The sequence below is a fragment of the Heterodontus francisci genome, chromosome 6 (assembly GCF_036365525.1).
Source record: "Heterodontus francisci isolate sHetFra1 chromosome 6, sHetFra1.hap1, whole genome shotgun sequence".
In the NCBI taxonomy this organism is placed as follows: domain Eukaryota; kingdom Metazoa; phylum Chordata; class Chondrichthyes; order Heterodontiformes; family Heterodontidae; genus Heterodontus; species Heterodontus francisci.
Window position 1 is genome coordinate 78,829,952 of NC_090376.1, and position 26,262 is coordinate 78,856,213.

Here is a 26,262-nt window from a genome sequence, read left to right on the forward strand (position 1 = left end):
TCTGATTTACTCTCCATCGAAGTCAATGGATTTGTAGTTCTGGCTGAACCCACTGTTGGCGTATTACTCCACGTGGCTTAAATGGTGGCTTAAAATATTCTTATCTTGACAGTTCTAATTAATGTCTTTAATCGCCCACAGGGCCTTCAAGCAGCCTGAAGGAGGTGGTGCAGGAGGATGGTGACAACTCCTCTGAGGAGATCACTCACTCATCACAGGACTCATGCAGACCATGCACCAGCTCAGATACTCACACCTCGGTGGGACCGGTAAGGAAGATAGTTGGGTTTTCACCTAGTGACTCACACACCATGTGAGTCAGAGCAGATGGAGGAGACAGGGACAGCAGTGGAGAATCCATGTCAGATATCACAGGATGCTCCAAGCTCTACTCAGCTGGACGCAGATGCCGAAACACAGGTGTTGTTGACAAAGAGGATACTTCTAGAGTAGCAGCAAAGAACGTGCAATGTACTGGCAGGTTTTCCAGCCGCACTGTGCATACTTGAAGAGAGATTGGAGGAATCTGCTCCAAACATGACTGGCATGATATCGCAGTCTTTGTGATGATGTATTCGACCATGGAAAGAGTGGCCACCTGCATGCAGCATTAAACATGGCAAATGAGTCCATGCAGGCCCTCACCAATGGCTTGCATGCTATGAATGCCACCTTAAATAGGATTCATGAAACTCTAGCCTGACTGGTCATCACCTCACTGATCTGCAGCAAAGTGTTCTCTAACTCATTGTGAGCAGGGAATCCTGATTGGGCCACAAGAGGATGATGGCAAAAGGAGACATGGAAGTGGAGACTCGGCTCAAAGCACTTCCACTTCTCAACCATTCCCCCCATTGCAGTCAATACTGCGCATGCTGCCTCATATCCCAATGGCCAAGTCTGCCTCTGCACAGGTACAAGCAGAGGAGTCTTTGCCAGGTCTCTCAAAAGGACGCTCACTAAGAGCAGCTCAGCAGTCAAAGCAGGGATATGAGTAGCCTGCCTCTACTTCTGCTGAAGACACAGGGGTTGCACCATATAGAAACTAGGAAGAAGGCCCACCTTTGTAATTGCTCAAAGGTATGCACATGGGTGTATACACCCAGTTAGTTACCAACTGAATTTAAACACTTTTGATCCATTCATGCTTAGTGTGGTGTTTGATTGATCTGAGTTTGATGGTTTTGGTCTTTGTTCACTGGTTTGACTGCTTAAGCCTCAGGATAGAGCTGGAAAGAACAGATGCTTCCGAAAATCTCTCAGCTTGGATCTAAGATATGTGCTGCAATCTGTAAGACCTTTATAGTTAATGTTGTTTTAAATAAACCAGTTGGTTATTGAACACTAGTGTGATACCTGCATTGCTCAGAATTAAATCGGATATCAAAATTAAACCCAATAACTCAGCGTAAACATAACATTAGTCAGCTATTTGGCGACATGTCTTGTGGTTCCCACAGCTTCTTAAATAATCACACGTTGGACACAGATACTGGAGCGTGCATCATATTTTCTCACAACTCTTTGTTTGTGGCAGAATGATACGATGGGCTGAATTTTACAGACCCCTCGCCTTCGGGGATCTTGGTGGGGGGGCCGGAAAACGTCTCCGGTAGAGGCCCGCCATGGGCCTTGAGGCAGGGAAGGCCCGGCCAATATTGCTGGCGGTGTTGAGGCTTCATGGTGGCACCCCCCCCCCCATGCCTCTCAGCAACGGAAGCTAGAATTACATATGTAAAATAATGTAAATGAATGAATAAATCACCAACCCACTCCCGCCATCTGTTCCGGAGTGATATTGTGCTGGCGGCCGGCACTCCCACGCTTTCAGATTCCCAAACAGGGATCCAAAGTGGAACACTGGTGGGGAGGGGGGAGCAGGTAAGTTTTTCAGTGCGGGGGGGTGGGGGAGTGGTGTCAGAGTGATTTCATTGCTGTCAGGGATGGTGGGAAGGAATAAAGAATAAAGATTAAAGTTTATGAACTTCTGGGGGGGGGGGGGGGAGTACGGTCAGTTGCACAAGTTAAGTATTTTGGGGGGGGGACGAGGGTAAGGAATTAAATCTATGGTTGTTCGGGGGGGGGGGGTGTAGAAGAGGGGCAAGATCAATTAATTTAATTTTTTACAAACCATTTTCCTTTAAATATTTAAATGTAATGATAGGGCTTGAAGCCCTTTAAAAATGGCATCAGCACCTGCGCAAAGGCAGTTGACGCCATTGCCAGGGACGGACCACCCAACCCTTCTAGGTCATTGGCCGGGGTGGGGGGGCGGGGGGGGGGGGGTCCGCCCTGGCCATTTAAATGAGCTGCCGCGTTTAATATCGTGGAAGCTCCATGATGCACAGTCCATGCGGGCGGACCACCATTGTTTATGTCTGCCGCCGAAATCGAAATGTAAAATGCAGCCCAATGTGTGTGTGGTATACTAGTTGTAGTGCAGTAGTGAGTGATGTAGCATTGTGGATATATATAATATAATATCCCTCTTTCTTAAAAAAAAATTGCAATGCTTTTTTCCTATTAACATAACTTTTCTTAACATTAGTTGAGCCAAAAGAAAAAGAAAAATTAAAGAAAATTTGCAATCAACTTTTACAATTAAACTTATAATTCTAAACACTTTATTCACCATATTGTTCCGGTAGTAAGATGTTGTGCCCCATCTCATGGAACTGGTTGTCCTCATCCCTGTCTGTGATGAGTTGGCATGCCATACAGGTGGAGTTGTACACGTTGCTCTTGGTGTTGTAGAAATTGTGCTTGATGTTGCTGATGTTGTTAATGTTGCACCGCTTGCTGGTGATGTTGCTGATGGCTTTCTCTGCTTTTCCAGTTCTGGTGTAGGCCGAGCATGGACTCTGTTCCTTCTCATCTGCTTACCGGTTTCAGTCTCGATGATGTATGAACTCGGAGTCTCAGCTTCAGCAACAACTTTTCCTGGGTTCAAAGTTTTCAGGATTGGGTCCTGTACATGCACAATTTGTCTGCTCAACAACTCAGGCAATGATTTGACATGTTTGTTGAAGTGATGACTTCCTTCTACCTGTGCATCAGTGATTTGTCATCTTATGTCCTTATGGTCATTTGGAGGATGTATCTTGGTTGGTAGAATTGTCTTGAATTTTCTGCCATTCAATAACTCTGCAGACAATTTCATGTCAGCCTTGAGAGGTGTAGCTTGGACTGACAATAAGGCAAGGTTTGGGTCTTCCTTTGTCTCTCGGCATTTTATGAGAGTCCTCTTGACCGTCTGGATGTGTCTTTCTATAAAAGAGTGTCCCCTTGGGTGATGTGGTAATGAGGTTATGATGTTGAATCCATTCTGTTCAGCAAACTCCTTAAACTCTCTGGAGGTGAACTGGGTTCCATTATCACATCACTCTTTCCAGAATTCCTTGCTCAGCAAATAGGACTTGTACTGCTGCAGTGATTGTTGCAGCTCTCAAATCTTTTACCTTTCTGTTGAATGGGAACTTGGAGGAATAGTCTGCTACTATAAGATACCTTTCTTGGTTGTCTGTGAATAAGTCGGCTCCCCCAATATGCCATGGCCTGGGTGGTACCTCACTAGCCATCATTTCTTTCGACTGCGTATTTCTATATTTCTGGCATACGCTGCATGTTGATAGCATTTTTTCAATGTCTTTGTACATGACTATCCAGCACGCAGCTGATCTGGCTCTAAGCTTACACTTCTCCATTCCCATGTGGCCGAAATATATCTTCTGGAGAGGTTCTCTCTGCATAGTTTTGGGTATGATGATTCTGAATCCGGCCAGCAGAGCACAGTCTTCTAGTGAGATGTCATCTCTGATTGACCAATACTGCTGTATTGATGGCTGTGTTCATTGCATCTTTTCTGGCCATCCCTGATTCACTTGCTGAGACAGCATCTGTAATTTTTCACCTTGACTGGTCTCATCTTTCAAGTTTGGTGGTATCCCGTTCACTAGGTGATGTATCTTTACACCTAAATCTTTTATCTCGTGTTTCTCATGTGGCAGACAAGATAGGTATCTGCTAGCACCATTTCTCTTCCTGGCTTGTATTTCAAAGTGAAATCATAACTCTGAAGCCTCAAGAGTAACCGCTGCAGTCTTGCTGGTGCTCAATGCAGGTTTTTCTTGTAGATCTGTTCTACTGATCGAGGATCACTCTCCACTATAAATTTTCTCCCAAAGAGATATGTATGGAGTTTCTCACATCCATACACCACTGCCAAAAGTACTCTTTCAATGTTGGCGTATCTGGTCTCAGCTGATGTTAGAGCTTTGGATGCAAATGCTATTGGATTTCCTTCTTGTACCTGGGTCACTCCCAATCCTTTTGTAGAATCATCTACTTGCAGAGTGACAGGTTTCACTCTATTGTAGTATGAGACTGGTCTCCTTCCATATTACTACTTTGAGTTTACTGAAACTCCTCTCATGTGACTCTGACCACTGGTACACAACATCTTCTCTCATCAGCTCTTGGAGGTTTTGCTGTGTACTCTGACACATGAGGCATGAAAGAGCTCAGATACTGGATCAAGCCAAGGAAACTTCTCAGCTCTTTCTTGTCTCTCAGAGCTTCCATTTCACAGATAGCTGTGACTTTTTCAGGACTCGGCTTGACTCCATCAGGTGTACATCATTCCAAAGAGGTAGCATCGTCATCTTTACAATGCATTTGTCTGCGCTTAGCTTGATCCCAGCTTTTCTGGTTCTCTCCATGGCTTCATGTAGCTGGTAGTTATGGTCTTTCTCATCTACACCATAGATCTGGATATCATCAACTATGCTGATTGTTCCTTTGCATCCCGTATGTCTCGTCTATTTTGGTGCTGGAACACATCCTGGCTCACCTTTTTAAAACAAAAGATAAGACACAGGAATTTGTACTGTCTAAAGGTTATGTTGAATGTTGGCAACAGCAAAGATTCCTCCTCAAACTTCACGTTCCAGTAGCCATTTCTGACATCAAGCTCGCTAAAATCTTTTGCCCCTGCCAGTGCTGGCATGATCTCTTCCAGTGTTGGAGGAGGGTAGCGATTCCTCTTTATTGCTTGATTTAAGATCTTTGGGATCCAGGCAAATTCATTGCCATTTGGCTTCTCTGTCACCATGATGGAATTTACCCAATCTGTAAGCTCTGTGACTCTGACTATCAGTTTATTTTCTTCCATATCTCTTTCAAGCTTTCTTTTTAGCTCAATTGGTATTTCCGTGGGGGATGAATCACCGGTTTCTTCGCTGGGTCAATAGTGATGTGATACTCAAAATCTTCAAAGCATCCAACCGTCTCATCAAAACACTCTGGATACATTTGGACCAGATCTTCCTTGCTTCTAATTGGAGGGTACTTTTCAATGGGTGTGCTACCTTCAACTTTCATTGATGCCTTCTTCATCTCGTGGCTAACTGAGATCAGCTACAGCTCTTCGCAACTGTTCAACCCCAGGATAGCCGGACCATCTGTTACAGTGACATAGAATATACAGTTAACGTCTTTTCCTTTGTGCATCCCTCTGATTTGGTCGGTCCCAGCTGTCGAATCTCAGTTCCACCATATCCTGTCAGCATGACATTGCTCGGTTCCAGAGTATCTTTCTTTTGTAACCATTCTCTTTCAGATTTTCAGGAAAGATCTTCTGGTATAGTCTGAGTGGGATGATGTTACTTTGTGTTCCAGCTTCAGCTTCAGGTTTATGGTTGTGGGCTTACCTCTCAACCTCTTCCTGATCTGTATAGGTGTGTAAATTTCTTTTCTCTGGGAACTTTCGCATCCAGACATTTCATGTAGGTCTATGGTTCCCATGTCTATTGCGCCCTCAAACTCCGTCATCTTACAGGGTGTGGATGTTTTGATTTATTTTATTTCTCCTTTGGCATGTTGCCCTGCCTCTGGAAATTCCTTTACCATCTATTTTCTTTGTCCTGCACATCTTTTCCCAGTGATTGGGCTTTCCACAAGCTCTGCAATTTGATCTGTATGCAGGACATTTGTCTGTGCACTCATGTAGTCATCCACATCTCTTGCACATCTTTCTCTCTGGTGTGTATTCCTTTGTTGCTGTTTCACTGCATCAACCCCGTTTCCTTTCCCTTGACTTAACTGAAGGCTAGCTATTTGGGTAATCAGCATTTGGTCTACTCATGGCTTCATGTGCTTTGGCAGAGTCTACAGCCTGTGATTATTGTAAGCTTGTCCTTTCCAATTGAAGCTTTTTGTACATCAGGGTGTGCAGAGCCCCAAATAAGCTGATCGACCAACCTTATAGCCATGTCCTTGAATTTACACTTGCTACCTACGTTTCTCAATCTCATTAAGAAATCGTCAATAGACTCACCTGGTTCCTGTCTCAGGCTCTGAAATTCATAATGGTAGATCCAATGGTTTGACTTTGGCTGAAGACGTGTACTAAATTTCTCAAAAATCTTGTCTGGGTTTTTACTGCTGTCGTCATTCATTCCCCAGCTATTGAAAACATCTAATCCTTTTCCTCCTGTCCACAAAGGGATGTAGCTGATCTATTCCTCTTCACTAGTGCCTTTCAGAAAACGACTAAATGGAAATTTGTACTTTTGCTTAAACGTTTCGAAGGCCTCCATGACATTGTCGGCAATTCATCATGGGCTGGAACTACGCGTTCATTGCTGCTGCAATGGCCATCTCGTTTTTGACGCGATTTATAATGGTTTTTTCTCTGGCACTAACTCGGGTTGTTTTTTACAATCAAATTCAGCATTTACATCACTCATGGGGCTTGAATTCTACTCACAAACACCTTGCTGCCACCACATCATCATACTTTAGACACAGATACATGAACTTGCATCATATTTTCTCACATCTCTTTGTGGCAGAATGATACAATGTATGTTTGGTACACAGGTTGTAATGCACTAGTGAGACTTGTGGCGTGTGGAGATATATATACATACACTAGAAAAATGCAGTTCCCAAGTCATTTTGGATAATATAACAATAAGTGACTTAACAAGATAACTTTAGCATGTGATGCCCTGATGTGACATTTTTGAAAGGCGTGGCATAATGGATATGCTAGACTCAAAAGTTAAATAAGTGACTACTTTTTTTGTTTAAAACTGACACAATAGCAAAAATAATAAACTCTAAAAACAAAGTTGCTTGTCCATTACATATCCCAACACTAAATCCGCCAGGAACTGAACTTAAATTACAACTGAAAAACAGATTTTTTTTAAAAAGTGAACTAATCCAATTTGTTGTTTTTGTACACAGCTTGAAGCTACTAGAGTATGTAACATGAAAATCTTTGTTCTTATCACCCAGTCTTAAACTGAAAATGATAAAACAAATAGTTCTGAACATCCATTTAAGTATACATCATTACTGGGAAAGTGTGTTTACTGTTCTGTATGTCTCAAATAGCTGATACAATACCAATACATGAAAAGGTGTTAGTGAACGTTTAGTAAGTGTATACTTATCTTTAACTGATAAAAGGAATCTGATGCCAGTAAATCAAGCTATTTCACACAGTTCCTGAACTACTGAAATTCTGAATCAACTAACACAAATATATTCTGCTGTAATTACTTAAGATGTCAAATAAATCATAACTACTGTCAAATATGGTCTGCAAGGAAAGTAAACCACTTACAGTGAACCAAAACCTCCTTTGTCTCCATAGAAGTCTTGGGTATAGTAAAACATGAAGTAAATCAAAGAGTCTACGACTGCTGCTGTCAGTGCCACCACTGACTGGAATAATTCTGAAGAGTCTGAAGAGTATAAAAATGTGGCCTTCAACCCACCAAAACACTCCCACTGACAGCTGCTTTCTAATTCTGCTAAATGATACTTGAGTTGCTACATTTGAAAAGAAAAATTCTGCAGACTGACACATAGTTTAATCATTGGAAACTTCACATGACTCCACCAAAGTTTTAATTCGATTATTATTGTGATATTATAAATGTTAGCCATGGTCACTTGAGGTAGGATTCTTTATAAATAGCTTTTTTTTTTATACAGAAATTAAAATTATAGTTTGTACCCATTAAAAATTGAAGCCAATAAGTTTTTGTTTTTCAGCAAATTTCAAAAAATAAGTCACCTTCACTACACAGGCCAAACATCAAAACACTCACACTGTCAAAGTAATATTTTGACAATAGCAGAAAAAAAAATCAACTGGTTTGTAGCTATCAGCTGAAATTCCAGAGTGTGTTCACATCAGCAACAGTGACCAAATTTAAGTTCAACCCTCATTACAGCCACTGCATCTGGGAGTGGGCAGGCAGTGAGGCCATTTGCTGCAGCTCTGCTGCTGAGCATCAGCAGCTATTTAAAGGAATGCAGTCATACAAAGGCAAAAAACAACATTTTTTTGGAGACCAATCTGAGCCTTTCCGTAATTAATAGAATGCCACAAGATCCCACACCTCCCCCTCCAGATGCAATGACCTACACTTCAAGACACCTTCCCTACATGAGTTTTGAACTCCAAAACCAGTTCCTCGTAAACCGTCATTCAAAACTTGCTGGTCCTGAACATGAGTTTTCCCGTTAATTCTGACCTCAGAAAGTAGAGAGGTGATAGCTTCCTCCTGGAGGAATTTACAAGTAAGCCTGTCAAACAAACTGATTTTCTCCTGTCCCAAAAGTATATTCACAGCAGACGTCCCATGCCAAACATGTGAACAGAATTATTCTCAGCACGATGAATGTGAATATTTGTTGGTCACCTCAGATACAGTAATGAATTGCTTAATGTCCCCAGTCATTGCAGAGGCCTTTTCAACCCTTGGCTCATTAACATTTCAAGCTTCTTTTCAACTCACTGCTGTAACTTGTGTCATTTTAAATCTGGGTAAATAAACTTTAAAAAAAAAACATAATATTTACCATAACTCAAACCAAATCCATCCTGTGGAAAATTGGTCAAAAATCCTAAAATGTGGCAGACTGGTCTGGATTTTAGCAGCGAGCTTCAAAGGTGGTGGACCGCTTGTCGTGGAGCCGCTGCAGTATTCAGCAGGCAGCTCATTAACATGCCCAGGTCATGCCACCCTCCCCCCCCCTCCCCACCCCTGCAAATGACATGGAGGGGGCGGGATTGACAGCGCCGTGATCAGCATCAGGTAACATGACTGGAAAAAAGCCTTGCTGCTGCATCTGTGAAGGAAAGATAGAGTGCAGTTACCTGTTGAGAGCAAGGTCCTTGAAGATTACGAAGATGGCAGAGGCGCACTCCAGGGTGGCCCCATGGTTCAGTGATGCCTCCCTAGTTAGTCTGCTCCAGGCTTTGTGGGCAAGGCGGGAGGTCCTTTTCCCCAGCGATGGTAAGAAAAGGCCCTCCCGCCTTACCAAGCAAGCCTGGGTGGAGGTGGCAGAGGAGGTCAGTAGCCATGGGGCCATCCGGTGTGACTGGGTCCAGTGCCGCACGAGGATGAACGATCTCTTGCACTCCGCAGAAGTGGCACTTTGTTTCATGGCTCCGCTGAATCTGGGTGTCCCCATACAGAGTGGCACATGTGTGCCACTGCTATGCCAAAGGTAGGTCAGGCAGGGAGGAATGACATTACATTAATGGATGCATGTATGCAAGATCTCACCCTTGTCTGCTGCTCAGAGCATGGCACCTACACAACAGGCTTACTCAGTAGTGCAGACCGAGCCTTCTCCACCTTTGGGCCCAGCACCCCAGTTGTGACATGAGTCGTGTTATTGCTTTGCAATACTTAATATTTGCCTTCTTGCTCCTCCAGGCAAAGAGGTCCCACAGTGCTCTGGAGGCCAGCAGGACTGGTGGAGGAGTACCAGAAGTTAGACCACTGACACAGGCTGAGGAGAAGGCCCTCAAACTCGCCCAAATCCATGTGGACCGTTCCATCGGTGACGTTGAGCTCAGGGTCCTGGGTGAACAGACAGCCATTTGATATACACAATGATCACTGTGAAAATGTTATTGTTTGTGATAATGCTGTCATAAATGTTACATGTACAACATAATGGCTGACAGTGTGCTCTTCACATTGTATCTTGCAGGTATACGCTGCGAATCCAACCAGGCAGCCAAGGACTCATCCTGCACCTCTGAGGAAGAAACATCCTCAGAGGACACAGCATCCCATGACAGTCCTGCACCTTCCACCAGCGCAGATACAGTCACCTTAATGGGAATCCAATTGGCCTTAGGGTCACAAATTGGTGAGATCACTGCACACGTGCCCAAGCAGCTGACTGAGGCTGAGACAGCCGAGGCCCCTGACAGTCAGAGGGCTGTGGGTGGCCAGGCCTATTCTGTGACTCAGGCAACTGATGACCCTCTATTATCAACAGCACAGGGCATGCTGGAGCTGCAACAGCAGTCATAGCAACATCTTGTGGAGATGCCACAGGCCACACGCAGCCTTGAGCAGACGATGGGGTGAGTCCATCAAGGCCATGACAGCTGTCATGTCCTAAGTATTTGAGTGCATGGTTTCATCCATGGAGACAGCGGCAGCCCTCTTGTGAGCCAGATTCCACTAATCCGCCCTGACCTGCAATCCCTCGCCGAGGCCATCAGATCCATAAATCAGTGGCAAGGCGAGAGACGGACCAGAGGCATGGAGACTGGTCCTTCCCAGGAGAGCAGAGGGGTTAGAACGAGCCCCTAGATGGAGGAGGCCAGTCAGCCGGAGCCTCCAGGCCTCGGTGCGCACAGAGGACAACTGCCAAAGTCATCCACAGCCAAAGGGTAATCTGATCAGCAGCCTTCCTCCAGTCGCGCTGCTAGCGCAGAGGTGGCACCACAAAGGAGGGACCTGCAAACGTTTCAAATATCACCGTTACACAAATGGGTCTGCATGGGTGATACTACACCGTGAAAAGTTGAATCATTAAATGTTCTTCACTAACATATGTGTCGTTATTACTGTGTGAAGTATGCCAGCAAGTACCGATCATGTCTCCTCCCATTACATCATTGGCCTTTCAGAACTGCCAATGTATGGAATAACACCATTGTCATGCCAGTATTACTGGTGGACACAAAGATGTTGCAGATGCGGACAGCTGCACAATAGGTGAACGAGGGTGCTGTGTGACTTGCAGAACACATGGTGCTCTTTATGGCGTGGAGAACCTTTGATCAAAAAGGCGTTGCTGTGCATCCATTGCTCACTGCTCGCCCTGCATGTGGCGCCTGGATGTTCTCTGTCCTCCCAGGCACCTTTCCTGCTGCAAGCCCTCTGCATCCTCATCGTCAGAGGGGGAGTCCTGCTCACGTCTCTCCTCATCCTGCAAGGCCTCCATCCTATTGAGTGCGTAGTTGCGCGGAGCGCAGCAAACAGCAACTATACGAGCTACCCATTCCGGCTCATACATGCTTGCAGAGTTGTGCCCCACTTAATGCCATTTCCCTCCCCCCTCCATACACACGCATGCAGAGTTGAGACCCATCTCGCAAGACTAACATTCACAGGCTCCGAGCACTGCAACTTCTGGTCCGCTAGCTTTTATCAGTCGGGAACGGGAAGGCACATGAGAGACACCCGTTCACCTGAATATTCAAAATTGTTTCCGAAGAGGCAGCGGGATGCATAATGCGGCAAGGTAAGTAGCGCTTTGCGTATTGAAATTGGGCTCCTGTCGCCGAGCGCGGGAGGGCCGCCAGGAAACCTTGCCTTCCCGGCATCGGGGAGCTTGCCAGGCCTCTGCCAGATGCATTTTCCAGCCACTCTCCCATGACCCCCGCGTCCGTGGGCCTGTAAAATTCAGCCCTTTGTTTTTCTGTTCTAATTTAAGATTAAAAGTCTCATCAACCGCATAGTACACAAGAGCTTAAAATTAACCCAGAATACATCATTTAATGTACAAATTCAAAATTTACTGTGGTAACATGTCCTTGGACATCCCTGGACATGCATCACCAATTTTGTCCTTTTAAACATTTGTATTTTGCCTTCAGGCTACCATACTTTTTTTTTTAAAAAATGCCTATAGCTTGTTGCAAACTCCATGTAGCTACTTGTTTTCACAGGTCATAGCTTTATAATTAGGTCGTTATTAGGCCTGGTTTTTGGGGTCTGTCTCAGCTTCTTTAGCATTTTTTTTTATTTGTTTCATGAGATGTGGACTTCACTGGCAAGGCCAGCATTTGTTGTCCATCCCTAACTGCCCTTGAGAAGGCAGTGGTGAGCCACCTTCATGAACCACTGCAGTCCACTTGGTGCAGGTATATCCACAGTGCTGTTAGGGAAGGAGATACAGGAGTTTGATCCAGCAACAATGAAGGAATAGCAATATGTTTCCAAGTCAGGATGGTGTGTGGCTTGGAGGGTAACTTGCAGATGGTGGTGTTCCCATGCATCTACTGCCCTTGTCCTTCTAGGTGGAAGAGGTCGCAGGTTTGGAAGGTGCTGTTAAAGGAGGCGTGGTGAGTTGCTGCAGTGCATCTTGCATATAGTACACACTGCTGCCACTGTGGTCAGTAGTACAGGGAGTGAATGTTTAAGATGGTGAATGGGGTGCCAATCAAGTGGGTTGTCCTGAAGGGCGTCGAGCTTCCAGAGTGTTGTTGGAGCCGTACCCATCCAGGTAAGTGGAGAGTATTCCGTCACACTCCTGACTTGCGCCTTGTAGATGGTGGACAGGCTTTGAGGAGTCAGGAGGTGGGTTACTCACTGCAGGATTCCCAGCCTCTGACCTGCTCTTGTAGCCACAGTATTTACGTGGCTGTGCCAGTTTAGTTTCTCATGAATGGTAACCCCCAGAATGTTGATAGTGGGGGAATCAGCGATGGTAATGCTGTTGAATGTCAGGCTGAGGTGGTTAGATTCTCTCTTGTCGGAGATAGTCATTGCCTGGCACTTGTGTAGCGCGAATGTTACTTACCACTTATCAGCCCGAGCCTGAATGTTGTCTAGATCTGCTGCATCTGGACATGGATTGCTTCAGCATTTGAGGAATTGCGAATGGTACTGAACATCGTACACAATCATCAGTAAATATCCTCACTTCTGACCTTATGATGGAGGGAAGGTCATTGATGAAGCAGCTGAAGATGGTCAGGCTTCGGACATCACTCTGAGAAATTCCTGCAGCAACGTCCTGGGGCTGAGATGATTGGTCTCCAACAACCACAACTATCTTCCTTTGTGCTAGGTATGACATGAGAATTACATAGAATGTGCAACACAGAAAGAGGCCATTTGGCCCAACAGGTCTATGCCTGTGCTTATTCTCCATGTGTCTCCTCCCATCCCTCTTCTTCTAACTCCATCAACACAACGTTCTTTTCTTTTCTCTCTCGTATTTATCTAGCCTCCCCTTAAATGCATCTATGCTATTCACTTCAATCATTCTCTGAGTAAATAAGTTTCTCCTGAATTTTCTATTGGATTTATTAGTGGCTATCACATTCGTGGCTGCTAGTTCTGGTCCCTTCCACAAGTGAAAACATTTTCTCTACATCTACCCAATCAAGCCCTTTCATAACATTGAAGTCCTCTATCAGGTCACCCCCACGCACCCCCCCCCCACCCCCACCCCCTCCCCATTCTTCTCTTTATGAGAGAAAAGAGCCACAGGCTATTCCATCCTTTCTGTTGAGTAAAACCTCTCAGTTCTGACTTTGATCCAGAAACAGTGAAGGAACGGCAATATATTTCCAAGTCAGGATGGTGTGTGGCTTGGAGGTGGTGTTCCCATGCGTCTACTGCCCTTGTCCTTTTAGGTGGAAGAAGTCACGGGTTTGGAAGGTGCTGTTGAAGGAGACATGGTGTGTGGCTGCAGTGCATCTTGCAAATGGTGAAAATCTTTTTTGCACCTTCTCTAGTGCCTCTATGATCCTTTTTATAATAAGGCCAGACATGAGTCCAGATACGAGCAAACACAAAGAAACTGCACAATATTTTCTGTTCCTATATATGTGCCAACCAATAATACTGAACGATGGTGCGAAGTGGAAAACCTTACTGTCATGAGAAGCTTTCAGAAACAATTAAAAAGTTTAATGTTTTGAAAATAAAATGTATTAGCAGTAGTTCTTTTTCTTTTGGGCCTCCTTATCTCGAGAGACAATGGATACGCGCCTGGAGGTGGTCAGTGGTTTGTGAAGCAGCGCCTGGAGTGGCTATAAAGGCCAATTCTGGAGTGACAGGCTCTTCCACAGGTGCTGCAGAGAAATTTGTTTGTTGGGGCTGTTGCACAGTTGGCTCTCCCCTTGCGCCTCTGTCTTTTTTCCTGCCAACTACTAAGTCTCTTCGACTCGCCACAATTTAGCCCTGTCTTTATGGCTGCCCGCCAGCTCTGGCGAATGCTGGCAACTGACTCCCACGACTTGTGATCAATGTCACACGATTTCATGTCGCGTTTGCAGACGTCTTTATAACGGAGACATGGACGGCCGGTGGGTCTGATACCAGTGGCGAGCTCGCTGTACAATGTGTCTTTGGGGATCCTGCCATCTTCCATGCGGCTCACATGGCCAAGCCATCTCAAGCGCCGCTGACTCAGTAGTGTGTATAAGCTGGGGATGTTGGCCGCTTCAAGGACTTCTGTGTTGGAGATATAGTCCTGCCACCTGATGCCAAGTATTCTCCAAAGGCAGCGAAGATGGAATGAATTGAGACGTCGCTCTTGGCTGGCATACGTTGTCCAGGCCTCGCTGCCGTAGAGCAAGGTACTGAGGACACAGGCCTGATACACTCGGACTTTTGTGTTCCGTGTCAGTGCGCCATTTTCCCACACTCTCTTGGCCAGTCTGAACATAGCAGTGGAAGCCTTACCCATGCGCTTGTTGATTTCTGCATCTAGAGACAGGTTACTGGTGATAGTTGAGCCTAGGTAGGTGAACTCTTGAACCACTTCCAGAGCGTGGTCGCCAATATTGATGGATGGAGCATTTCTGACATCCTGCCCCATGATGTTCGTTTTCTTGAGGCTGATGGTTAGGCCAAATTCATTGCAGGCAGACGCAAACCTGTCGATGAGACTCTGCAGGCATTCTTCAGTGTGAGATGTTAAAGCAGCATCGTCAGCAAAGAGGAGTTCTCTGATGAGGACTTTCCGTACTTTGGACTTCGCTCTTAGACGGGCAAGGTTGAACAACCTGCCCCCTGATCTTGTGTGGAGGAAAATTCCTTCTTCAGAGGATTTGAACGCATGTGAAAGCAGCAGGGAGAAGAAAATCCCAAAAAGTGTGGGTGCGAGAACACAGCCCTGTTTCACACCACTCAGGATAGGAAAGGGCTCTGATGAGGAGCCACCATGTTGAATTGTGCCTTTCATATTGTCATGGAATGAGGTGATGATACTTAGTAGCTTTGGTGGACATCCGATCTTTTCTAGTAGTCTGAAGAGACCACGTCTGCTGACGAGGTCAAAGGCTTTGGTGAGATCAATGAAAGCAATGTAGAGGGGCATCTGTTGTTCACGGCATTTCTCCTGTATCTGACGAAGGGAGAACAGCATGTCAATAGTCGATCTCTCTGCACGAAAGCCACACTGTGCCTCAGGGTAGACGCGCTCGGCCAGCTTCTGGAGCCTGTTCAGAGCGACTCGAGCAAAGACTTTCCCCACTATGCTGAGCAGGGAGATTCCACGGTAGTTGTTGCAGTCACCGCGGTCACCTTTGTTTTTATAGAGGGTGATGATGTTGGCATCGCGCATGTCCTGGGGTACTGCTCCCTCATCCCAGCACAGGCATAGCAGTTCATGTAGTGCTGAGAGTATAGCAGGCTTGGCACTCTTGATTATTTCAGGGGTAATGCTGTCCTTTCCAGGGGCTTTTCCGCTGGCTAGGGAATCAATGGCATCACTGAGTTCCGATTTGGTTGGCTGTATGTCCAGCTCATCCATGACTGGTAGAGGCTGGGCTGCATTGAGGGCAGTCTCAGTGACAGCATTCTCCCTGGAGTACAGTTCTAGGTAGTGCTCAACCCAGCGGTCCATCTGTTTGCGTTGGTCAGTGATTATGTCCCCCGATTTAGATTTGAGGGGGGTGATCTTCTTGATGGTTGGCCCAAGAGCTCTCTTCATGCCATCATACATTCCTCTGATGTTTCCGGTGTCTGAGGCCAGCTGAATATGACTGCATAGGTGTTGCCAGTAGTCGTTTGCGCAACGCCTAGCTGTTCTTTGTGCAGTACTTCTGGCTGCTTTAAGTGCTGCGGATGTTAAATCGCTGGGGGCTTTCTTGTAGTTCAAAAGTGCAATGCGCTTAGCGGCTATGACAGGTTCCAGCTCTTCATTATGAGATTGAAACCAGTCTGCATTTCTCTTCGCACTTTTGCCGTAGGTGGTCAAAGCTGACTCATAGATGGCGTCTCTGATGTGGGCCCACTTGGTCTCAGCATCCCCTGTGGGAGTGTTTTGAAGGGCTGTTACAAGTGAATTTAGAAATTTTTGTAACAGCTGTGGGTGAGAAATTCTGCTCGTGTTGATGCGCGGGTGGCCCTTCTGCTTGGAATGATGCAACTTCTTTGGTCTGAGTCTAACCTTGCTGCACACCAGGGAGTGGTCGGTGTCGCAGTCCGCACTGTGGAAGCTGCGTGTGATTTGAACACTGTTTAAGGCGGCTCGCCTTGTGACAATGAGGTCTAGCTGGTGCCAACGACGTGATCTTGGGTGCCTCCATGAAACCTGGTGACAGGGTTTAGTGTGAAAGAACGAGTTGGTGATGCAGAGGTTATGATAGGTACACAACTCAAGCAGTCTCTGCCCGTTCTCAATAGAATGTATTTAATATGACTATTGACTGTAATGTTTAGTTCATGAGCTGAATTTTTTCTGAAACTATTTCTGTTCCACATTTGTTCACAGCAGAAAATGCTGAATAGTCATGCTCCAACAGCTGTCTTCTCTTCACCCACCTGCCACAGAAAATCACACAACCAATACCAAATGCTCCTCAGCATCCACACAGCTTCCAATGGACGGGAAACCCAACCCACTTAATTAAAATGTATACTGTCACAGCCATAATAACAAAAACAGAACCAATACTTTCTTGATTGTTTTGAGTAGAGGTCACATCTCCTATGATATAAGAAATCCCTGAATGTTACCTCAGCATAATTTGCAATATCGACTTGTTTTGGAATTTTTGGACAATTATTAGCTAACAAAATAATTAAGTTTGCTTCTGTTTATATCCACAATAAATAGAAATTGCAGCCTGTTTGAAAAAATATCAGCTAGTATCAAGATAGATAATCTCATCATTGAACAAAATGACTCAAATTCAAACATCCCATAAAACAATGAACCACTGAGCAATTGGATAGTCAGATCCTATCAGGGCATCCCACACAGAAAGAAGTCACTTTACAAACAACAGTAAAGTCAATTATAAGACAAAAAAAAACGCTATGTGACCCTGCACCATTTCACGTGTAGTTATCACTTTTTAGCTTTCTTTGAAATTCTTTTAACGGCTGACATTAGGAAAGTAGTGAGAACAGAGTCTGTTCCACAAGTCAATCAGATCATGGATGCTCTTTAGCTCAACTCCATTTACTTACTTTTATTCCACATCCCTTGATACTGCTATCCAATCAAAATCTATAGATCTCAGTCTTGAAAATATCAGTTGACCTAGCATCCCGAGCCTTTTGGCAGAGTGTTCCGGATTTCCACTTCCATTATGAAAACATGTTTCCTGATTTCACTCTAAATGGCCTACCTCTAATTTTAAGATTGTGCCCCTTTGTTCTGGATTTCCCCACCAGAGGAAATAATTTCTCTGTAGCTATCTGACCAAATCTCTATTTTAAACACCTCTGTTGGATTACACCCCAAGCTTCTGAGCTCAGAGGAATATAAGTCAAGTTTATGCAACTTGTCCTTGTAATTTAACCATGTAAGCCCCAGTATTATCTTGGTAAATCTGCACTTTACCCCCTCCAAAGCCAATATATCCTTCCTGAGGTGCACTGCCCAGAACTGAACAGAGTACTCTAGACCAACTCCATACAACTGAAGCATCACTCCCTCCTTATAACATTCCAGCTTCCTTGAGATGAAGGCAACATTCCATTAGTCTGTTGGTTCATTTTTGTACTTATGCAATAGCTTTCAGAGATTTGTGCACATAGACACCTAAATCCATTTGTTCCTTTGGAGCTCCCAATATCTCGCCGATAGGAAAATATTTGGTCTTGACATTCTCGCATCCAAAATAGATTACCTCACATAGAACTGCATCTGCCATAGTTTCCTCCACTTAGTTTGTCTATGTCCTTTCGTAACTTCCTGTTCCCATTTACACAGCTGACTGAACTTCCTAACATGATGTTATCTGAAAACTTCGAAATACAACTCTATCCCTTCATTCAACGCATTTAATATATGTATGGTAAAAAAACTGAAGCCTTAGTACAGATCTTTGGGGAACACCACTTGTCACATCATACCAGAGAAGATTTTGTTAAGCTAATAATCTCTTGTGGAAAACATCATCAAATTCCTTCTGACTGGTGACCTCCTCAAAAAATGTAACTAGATTAGTCAGATATGACCTACCCTTCATAACTCCGTGCTTACTCTCTTTGATCAGCTCACACCTGTCCAAGTGCTACAGGAATATTGGGTAATCGGGTAACAAATTTAAAAATGAAAAATAAAAGTCAAAATCCAAGAGATACTGCAGAGAAGAAATCTGGTATACATTGTTGTGCGATATACAAGATAGTGCTATGTTGAAAAGAAAATTGGACAAACTAATATTTAGTAACTGGCCATTGTTGGCGCCATAAAGCAAAGAACTGAATTGAAGAAAATAGGGGAAAAAATTGGATAAAGCCCAAAAACTGATGCAGGGATCATGATACACGATTAACTTGCCCCCAATTGTTGTGATGCAGGCAGCAGACAAAGTTTGTGCTGTTTGCTATTTTAAATGCTCAGTAGACTCAATGTGGACATTGCAGCACTTCAGGAGACTCGCCTCCCCGCGAGTGGCTCTCTAGCAGAGCAAGACTACACCTTCTTCTGGCAGGGCAGGGATCCTGAAGAACCAAGACAGCATGGAGTGGGCTTCGCCATCAGAAACTCCTTGCTCAGCATGATAGAGCCTCCCTCAAATGGCTCGGAACGCATACTGTCCATCCGACTGCTCACCACCTCTGGTCCAGTACACCTACTCAGCATCTATGCTCCAACACTCTGTTCCGCACCTGAAGCTAAAGACCAGTTCTATGAACAACTCCATAACATCATTAGCAGCATCCCCAACACCGAACACCTATTCCTGCTGGGGGACTTTAATGCCAGGGTTGGGGCCGACCATGACTCATGGCCCTCCTGCCTTGGGCGCTATGGCGTTGGAAGGATGAATGAGAACGGGCAGAGACTGCTTGAGTTGTGTACCTATCATAACCTCTGCATCACCAACTCGTTCTTTCACACTAAACCCTGTCACCAGGTTTCATGGAGGCACCCAAGATCACGTCGTTGGCACCAGCTAGACCTCATTGTCACAAGGCGAGCCGCCTTAAACAGTGTTCAAATCACACGCAGCTTCCACAGTGCGGACTGCGACACCGACCACTCCCTGGTGTGCAGCAAGGTTAGACTCAGACCAAAGAAGTTGCATCATTCCAAGCAGAAGGGCCACCCGCGCATCAACACGAGCAGAATTTCTCACCCACAGCTGTTACAAAAATTTCTAAATTCACTTGTAACAGCCCTTCAAAACACTCCCACAGGGGATGCTGAGACCAAGTGGGCCCACATCAGAGACGCCATCTATGAGTCAGCTTTGACCACCTACGGCAAAAGTGCGAAGAGAAATGCAGACTGGTTTCAATCTCATAATGAAGAGCTGGAACCTGTCATAGCCGCTAAGCGCATTGCACTTTTGAACAAGAAAGCCCCCAGCGATTTAACATCCGCAGCACTTAAAGCAGCCAGAAGTACTGCACAAAGAACAGCTAGGCGTTGCGCAAACGACTACTGGCAACACCTATGCAGCCATATTCAGCTGGCCTCAGACACCGGAAACATCAGAGGAATGTATGATGGCATGAAGAGAGCTCTTGGGCCAACCATCAAGAAGATCACCCCCCTCAAATCTAAATCGGGGGACATAATCACTGACCAACGCAAACAGATGGACCGCTGGGTTGAGCACTACCTAGAACTGTATTCCAGGGAGAATGCTGTCACTGAGACTGCCCTCAATGCAGCCCAGCCTCTACCAGTCATGGATGAGCTGGACATACAGCCTACCAAATCGGAACTCAGTGATGCCATTGATTCCCTAGCCAGCGGAAAAGCCCCTGGAAAGGACAGCATTACCCCTGAAATAATCAAGAGTGCCAAGCCTGCTATACTCTCAGCACTACATGAACTGCTATGCCTGTGCTGGGATGAGGGAGCAGTACCCCAGGACATGCGCGATGCCAACATCATCACCCTCTATAAAAACAAAGGTGACCGCGGTGACTGCAACAACTACCGTGGAATCTCCCTGCTCAGCATAGTGGGGAAAGTCTTTGCTCGAGTCGCTCTGAACAGGCTCCAGAAGCTGGCCGAGCGCGTCTACCCTGAGGCACAGTGTGGCTTTCGTGCAGAGAGATCGACTATTGACATGCTGTTCTCCCTTCGTCAGATACAGGAGAAATGCCTGAACAACAGATGCCCCTCTACATTGCTTTCATTGATCTCACCAAAGCCTTTGACCTCGTCAGCAGACGTGGTCTCTTCAGACTACTAGAAAAGATCGGATGTCCACCAAAGCTACTAAGTATCATCACCTCATTCCATGACAATATGAAAGGCACAATTCAACATGGTGGCTCCTCATCAGAGCCCTTTCCTATCCTGAGTGGTGTGAAACAGGGCTGTGTTCTCGCACCCACACTTTTTGGGATTTTCTTCTCCCTGCTGCTTTCACATGCGTTCAAATCCTCTGAAGAAGGAATTTTCCTCCACACAAGATCAGGGGGCAGGTTGTTCAACCTTGCCCGTCTAAGAGCGAAGTCCAAAGTACGGAAAGTCCTCATCAGAGAACTCCTCTTTGCTGACGATGCTGCTTTAACATCTCACACTGAAGAATGCCTGCAGAGTCTCATCGACAGGTTTGCGTCTGCCTGCAATGAATTTGGCCTAACCATCAGCCTCAAGAAAACGAACATCATGGGGCAGGATGTCAGAAATGCTCCATCCATCAATATTGGCGACCACGCTCTGGAAGTGGTTCAAGAGTTCACCTACCTAGGCTCAACTATCACCAGTAACCTGTCTCTAGATGCAGAAATCAACAAGCGCATGGGTAAGGCTTCCACTGCTATGTTCAGACTGGCCAAGAGAGTGTGGGAAAATGGCGCACTGACACGGAACACAAAAGTCCGAGTGTATCAGGCCTGTGTCCTCAGTACCTTGCTCTACGGCAGCGAGGCCTGGACAACGTATGCCAGCCAAGAGCGACGTCTCAATTCATTCCATCTTCGCTGCCTTTGGAGAATACTTGGCATCAGGTGGCAGGACTATATCTCCAACACAGAAGTCCTTGAAGCGGCCAACATCCCCAGCTTATACACACTACTGAGTCAGCGGCGCTTGAGATGGCTTGGCCATGTGAGCCGCATGGAAGATGGCAGGATCCCCAAAGACACATTGTACAGCGAGCTCGCCACTGGTATCAGACCCACCGGCCGTCCATGTCTCCGTTATAAAGACGTCTGCAAACGCGACATGAAATCGTGTGACATTGATCACAAGTCGTGGGAGTCAGTTGCCAGCATTCGCCAGAGCTGGCGGGCAGCCATAAAGACAGGGCTAAATTGTGGCGAGTCGAAGAGACTTAGTAGTTGGCAGGAAAAAAGACAGAGGCGCAAGGGGAGAGCCAACTGTGCAACAGCCCCAACAAACAAATTTCTCTGCAGCACCTGTGGAAGAGCCTGTCACTCCAGAATTGGCCTTTATAGCCACTCCAGGCGCTGCTTCACAAACCACTGACCACCTCCAGGCGCGTATCCATTGTCTCTCGAGATAAGGAGGCCCAAAAGAAGTGTGCAGCCCAACACTAAATGCGCTGCAGAATGATTGCACACCTCACCGGGGGCCCAGGTTCATGCAAGGTTAGCACAACTTAAAGCTAGGCTACACTACTTAAAGCTAGCCTGCACCTCTTAAAAGGGAGGTACATTCTGCTTGCAGGAGGTGATAGGGTTTTAGATTTTAGATTTAGAGATACAGCACTGAAACAGGCCCTTCGGCCCACCGAGTCTGTGCCGACCATTAACCACCCATTTATACTAATCCTGCACTAATCCCATATTCCTACCACATCCCCACCTGTCCCTATATTCCCCTACCACCTACCTATACTAGTGGCAATTTATAATGGCCAATTCACCTATCAACCTGCAAGTCTTTTGGCTGTGGGAGGAAACCGGAGCACCCGGAGGAAACCCACGCAGGCACAGGGAGAACTTGCAAACTCCACACAGGCAGTACCCAGATTTGAACCTGGGTCGCTGGAGCTGTGAGGCTGCGGTGCTAACCACTGCGCCGCCCCTTCCGTTTGTGGAAGAGAGTTTGAGCAGGAAGGGGTGGAAATGATGCAACAGGGAAGCGAGCATACTCCAAGGTTCATTGACACAGGAGTGAAGGCCTTGATGCAGGATGTGGAGGGGGTCCTCTATCCACAGGGGACCAGGAGACCATTCAGACAGACCCCAAAAAAGCAGTCGGAGCAGATAGCCATCATTATCAATAGAAGCAGTGTAGCCCTCAGGACCCAGATACTGGCTACAGTGAAGGAAAACGTTTGATGACTTTGCATGAGTGGTCAAGGTCAGTGAATGCCTTGTAAAATGCCATATCCTTACAAATGAACTACTAGCCTCACACACTGCTCCATTCAGCAACACCCCTTAACTCAACTACCAACATTCTCTGTCAACCACAACTCATACCTAACATTTATAGATTCACCTCACCCTCACACACACAGCACAGCTGCAAGCCTTATTCCCACATCTCTCAGCTTGCACACACTGCCAGCTATTCAATTATGGCAGGTACATCATGCAAACACACTACACCACATTCCCTGACACATTTCCCTCTCTCTTGCAGGACAGTGTGCTGCATAACCACAGACAGCAATATCTAACCAGCGGAGAACAGCACGACTACATGCCCTCACTCCCATGGAGGAGATGGTGCTTGCCATCATTGGAGTGGCCATGACAGAAAACGTGGCCAGCAGCAGGGCTGAAACCATTAAAGATGAGGGCTTGTTCCCGCCCAATCCACCTTCTCGAATCCCAGTTCGCCCTCAGCCCACAACCTCTTCTGATTTACAAGCTGCAGATAATATAAGCATGCATGTCTTGCTTTCCCCACTCCTGCCTTACTTCGCCACAACCCTTCCCTTAATTTTTTCTCCTTTCAGATACCCAAGAACTGCCATCTAGCTAGCCAGTTGGGTGGGAGCGTGAAGTCCATAAGGAGCAGAAGACTGATGATGAAGAAACACCATTACTCAAGCTCATACTCACAATCTCCAACTCAGATACTGGCACTGTTCATACTTTGGAGGGTAGCACAGAGGCAGGGTTTGTAAGTTGTGCGTTTCTGGGCATGAGTGGCTTGCAACCAAGGCATTGCAAAAGGGCCACGGAGGTATCAGTTCCCCAGAAGACAAGGTCGCACATGGGTTTTGCTGAGGAGGACTCAGATGAGAACTTCAATGCAGCGATGTACAGGAGAACATTGATGGGCATACACGCAGAAATATTTGGTGCATTGGCAGGCTTGCCACAGAGCCTGTTGTTACTGGTATACCGCACGGAGGAGTCCATATCCAACTTGGCACAAAGTTTTGCACGCAGCTTGAAGCCCATTCTTTCCAGCCTGGAAGTGGTGGCCAACTCCATGAGAAGACTTGGAGACCCAATCATGATCCAACAGTTAATGTCTCGGCTTCCACTGCTGCATAAACAGAAGTCACCCAACTTCTGAGTACTACAGTGAAAGCACAGACTGAGGTCATGCAATCTCAGCTTGTTGCCATGCAAGAGCAGCTTACTGTCATCATGGCTGCAGATACCAGTGCTCATTAGGGCATACGGCGTCTCACAATAGTCAATCAATCCGTGCTCCAGTAAATTAATAGGATTTCTGAGGTCCTGCTCCAGAGGAGCGGCAGGGGCTCTGTGGTGCACAAACCTGCTATCCTCTCTCAGACAACAGCATTCATCCTCCTAACACTGCCATTCTGCCCGTGCCATTGCCATTGCCCATCAGCCAGGCAGCAACAGACTATTGTTGCCCATTCCAAGGTGATGCAGTCTGAAGTCAGGGTTTCTAGGCCTAGAACTCTGCTTCTCTCTCCACAGATGCTGCCAGACCTGTTGAGTATTTCCAGCATTTCTTGTTTTTATTTCTAGGTCTAGAGCTGCTCAAAGGCGTCTTGCAAAGCCATCTGTAGTCTCCCCCTCTGAAAGTCAGCAGCCTTCCACCAGCTATGCTGCAGCCACTGGATTAGTACTGCATAGGAACACTAGACCAGGAAAAGGCACACGGAAGACAGGCACTAAGGGAATGCACAAGGGTGATTAGTCGACTGTTGCCTGGTTTGTTTGATAAAGTTGGGTTGGAATGTTTTGTTGTGGCTTTTATTTCAGCATTGTGCCTGAGGACACAGAGTCAGTAACAGAGGGAAGGCAAGGTGTGGGACTGTTGTTGAATGAGGATTTGGGGTTACGTTCAGTGGAACAATAGACAGGTGAGGCGATCACAAACAGGGTGTATGGAAAGGGGCTGTGCTGATTGCCTCCTCCCTTCTTCCAGCTCCTCCACCCTCTCCACATCCTCAGCTGTTCATCTGTAAGGGTTGTGCCATCATGACGGGAAGGTTTTGCAGGATAGAGCTGAAGTGGGACCAGAAGGGTAACAGTAGTAGAATTAGTATTAGACTGTATTAATAAGTTTAGAAGAATCACTGTAGTTTTAAGGGATCACGGAATGATGGGATACTTGACCACTATGCTGCAACTGTGCAACTCTGTACTTAATTGCCTTCACAGTCTGTGCAAACATGATGTCCTTGCTTCACTAATCAAAGAGATAAGGGGAAAGGCTGGAGATTAGACAAGCAGTAAACTATGGGAGTTGGCATATTCAAGGTTTAGGAGGAGTTAGCAGGAGAATGTTAGTGGGGCAATACAACCCAGGTTATTGATCAAGCTGCAGACCTGGAATGTGTCAGGGTAGTGTGAACAATGAGTAATGGTTATTGTATTCTATAAATGTGTACTACAGACTTTGTTTCACTGAGTAGTTGTTTGTGTGACCAGAGGGCTTCTCCCTTGCACCTGCTTCAGTAAAAGCCTTTATTTACTTTAATTCCGTGGACTCGAGAGTGGTTATTTTCTCCACAACAGAGCAGACGACAATGAATCATGACACATGCTCTGGCGAGTACTGCAGGGCTCCTTCAGAAAAATCCACGCAGAGGAATCAATGCTTGAGCACTCCAATCTTCTGTTTCATGTAGCAGCAAAGCTCTTATTATATGCATGCTGCCCATGTGTTGTTGGATCACTCAGCAGAGTCATGAGTCTTGTGGTCAGTGTATTGCCTTTGTTGCCCAGCAGCCATCTGGTTTGATGCGTTGGCTCAAATACTGAGAGAACAGTAGACTGGCACAGAATAAATGCATCATGACGACTACCAGGATACCAGGCATTCACCTGCATGACGTGCTGAGTGTCATATCGCAGGCCAGTTTCTCTACTCAGAAGAGGTTCACCATCCTCCTCAATCACTACGAATTCTGCCTCCACATTCTGATCTCCAGCTCTTACACTCAGTGAAACATCCAACAGTTTGATGTGGGGTTTGCGATGTGCAAGGAGAAAGCTTTTTGACATGTTTTCGAGACGTGTACTTGATTCTCTTTGTCTTCAGTTCCTCTCACAGTGCTCTGCTGATGACATTACTGTCATTGCCTGAATCTACAATAATGCTCACTTCAACACCCCCAACAATCACTGGAACTTTCACATAGTTGCTTCCATTGACAGAAAACATGCATCCACAATTGCTATTCATGTCCTCATGCTCTGTAACTTCATCAACTCATCTCACAGTTGTACTACTTCCATCTCTCTTTCCTTTACGTGATTTGTCAGGCTTCCCAATCTGTTCAGCTTTGCTTCTGCACTCCTTGGCATAATGGTCTCTGCCCCTACATTTTCTGCATACCTTTCCCTTGGCAGGGCAGCAATCATCTCTTCCATCGTGCCCTAAGTTGCCACATCTGAAACACACTCAGCCTTTTCC

General features: G+C 45.9%; 1 protein-coding gene across 3 annotated transcripts in view; it reads right to left on the minus strand.

Moving 5' to 3' along the window:
- The window catches only part of dlg2 (discs, large homolog 2 (Drosophila)), a 1,345,388-nt gene that overhangs the window by 1,166,666 nt on the left and 152,460 nt on the right, over positions 1-26,262 (minus strand). The window lies entirely within an intron of this gene.